The sequence below is a fragment of the Bidens hawaiensis genome, unplaced genomic scaffold, assembly GCF_021521415.1.
Source record: "Bidens hawaiensis isolate Kalapana, Puna unplaced genomic scaffold, B.hawaiensis_p1.1 tig00049785_1, whole genome shotgun sequence".
In the NCBI taxonomy this organism is placed as follows: domain Eukaryota; kingdom Viridiplantae; phylum Streptophyta; class Magnoliopsida; order Asterales; family Asteraceae; genus Bidens; species Bidens hawaiensis.
In genome coordinates, this window is record NW_027506122.1 from 105,631 (window position 1) to 108,734 (window position 3,104).

The window sequence follows — 3,104 nt, forward strand, 5'->3', positions numbered from 1 at the left end:
TTGTCCAAAAAGATTGTTAATTATATAATGTTATTCAACGTAACAAATAGTTTTAAATATGTAAAAATGTTCTTTTTGGTCATTTTATATGAATAAACTAAGACAAACACTTTTTAAAAATACAACTAATTGACTTATTGACTTTTCTCATTACAAAAGCTAATCCAAACTTTTTAAAATAAATAAATAACTCATTTTAGAAAAGTCACAAGTCAGTAAGCACTTTTGATAAATAAACACTTTTGGAGTTTAATTATCAATCTGAAATACCCTCTTATTATGCGGGTGATTTTGTTAGACATGATTGTTGTTTAAAACTCAATTACCTTTATTTGTTATTATAAACACGATTTTATATCGGGCACCAATCACCCAAATTATCACTAATAATTAATGACTAAGGTTATTATTTTAATTGCTTAATAGGTTTATGGGGTATTGTGTATTTGGGTCAAATGATTTAATTGATTAATATGTCAACCATACCCAGTAATCCAGTATATCCAACAAATAGCAGGAAAGTTATCAGAAGAGTTTGGGGAGGGTGAGATGTAGGAAAACCTTACCTCTATCCTTGAGGATAGAGAAGATGTTTCCAGCAAGACCCCCGACTCCAAAACAAACAAAATAAGTAGGTAAAGTTATGATCATAAGTAAATAAGTAGGTGAAATAAGAAAGCAGTAATTAAAGAAAAAGTAAATAATACCTAAGTAGGTAAAGTTACGACCATAAGAACTTTAAATATATGTATGTTTGTATGTATGTTAATTGATCTACGATATTTATCCAAACAAGAAAATAAAACTTGTCCTCCTTATATCACGGGTCAAACACACCTCTAAGACACTCTACTAAAAACCATAAAGAAACACAATATAATCAGTATCATTCACAAAATACTTTCCATGTGATTAACATGAAATCCATACCTTATTGATCAACGCACGTATTCCCATGAAGAGTATTGTGATTTATTTAGGGTTTGTTTATTCAGACGCCCTTTTTACATACATGTTTCTCTTACGTTCACCCTATCTTTATACGTACACCCTCTCTAAAGGGTCAAGGGTGTCTAAATAATAGCTCCATTTGTACAATCACAACTAGCAAGAATAGTAATTACATCAAAGCATGTTTTTCCCTTCATGCTCACTACTAAATTTCATAAAAATCAATTATTAAAACACATGCTAATCATAAGTTTCATATCACACAATAAACAAGATAGCACACGCATAAACAGTAAAACGCCAACTCAAAATACGTAGACAAACATCACATATAGACGATTAATTACTACACTTCACAAAGTGCTCAGTAATTGCAAATCATATCTTACATCATCAAATCAGATTTTCGCCCCAACCTGCAACCCGTAAAACTTGGGTTTAAGAATTGCAAACCATATCTTTACATCATCAATTCACTTTCACGTCACCCCAACCTCATGTTGGCACCGCAACTACCAAATCCTACAGTCTCCAGCTCATAACAATCTCTACAACTGTCGCCGACGTGACTGTCATATTCTAACAATGAAAAAAATGTAACAACCAAATCCACCGCATATAGTAAGTTCTTTACTAAACTAATAACTTCCAACACATCAAAAGCCATCAATTTCATGATTAAAATCAACAAATACACATTACATTAGAATATTAGATAGACTTTTTGCAAAAAATGACCTTTTAAGTGATTCAATTGCAAAAAGAAAAAAACAACTTTTTGGATAAAAATCGCATAATTGACCAAATCATAAGGATTGCTTTGCACTTTACTCTTTTTTAAAATACAACTAATTGACTTGTTACTTTTCTCACCATAAAGGCTAATCCAAACTTCTTAAAAAAACACACTTTAGAAAAGTCACCATTTAGTAAGCACTTTTGACAAAGTAACACTTTTGGAGTTAAATAAGCAATTTAAAGGCCCTTTTAATTATATGTGTGATTTTGCTAGATATGACTATTGTTTTAAACTCAATTACCTTGATTCGCTATCAAAAAGGTGATTTTATATATGGCAGTCGGTCACCCACAATTATTATCATGGATCACAATTTTTCTTCAATTCCAAATTACCACCAATAATTAATAACTAAGGTGATTATTTTAAGCGTTAAAAGGTTTACTGGGTATGGGGTATTTGGGGAAAATGATTATTTAAATGATTAACATGTCAATCATACGCAACATATCCCACAAATAGTAACAAAGCTATCAGTAGGGTCTGGGAGGGTGAGATGTAGGAAACCCTTACCTCTATCTCTGAAAATAGAGAGCATGTTTCCAGCAAGACCCCCGGCTCTAAAACAAACAAAATAAGCAGGTAAAGTTATGATCATAAGTAAAAAAGTAGGTAAAAGAATAAAATAATAATAATAGTAGTAAAAATAAAGAAAATCTAGGTAGGCAAAGTTATAACCATAAGAATTTTAATATATATATATATATATATATATATATATATATAGGCTAAGTATAAAATGATAACCCACTTGAGTTGTGAAAACTCTAGAAACCCATTCTTAACCACATGTTTTTAATTAATGTTTAAATCTTGTGGTCCACAATTAAAGTGAATAAAAAATGTAAATATAAATATAACTTTTTCTCTCTCCTGAAAACATATATAAAAATTAGTAAAAAAATATTAAAAAATAGCAAAACATTTTTTTTATGTGTCGATGTTTTGCATTAAATGTTACAACATATATTACATGTAACAAAAAAAAAAATAAACGATGTTACATAGGATTTTCACAGGTTTTCACAACTCAAATGAGTTTTCATTTTAATCTTACCCTATATATATATATATGTTAATTGATCTACGATATTTATCTAAACAAGAAAATAAAACTTGCCCTCTTTATAGCACGAGCCAAACACACCCTCTAAGGCATCCTAGTAAAAGCCATGAAGAAACAAAATATTAGTAGTAATCATTCACAAAAGATTTTCCATGTGATTAACATAAAAGCCATGCCTTATTGATAAAACATGTATACCCATGAAAAGTAATGTGATTTATTAAGGGTTTATCTATTCAAACACCTTTTTTACATACAATTTTTTTTTTCTTATGTACATACTTTCTA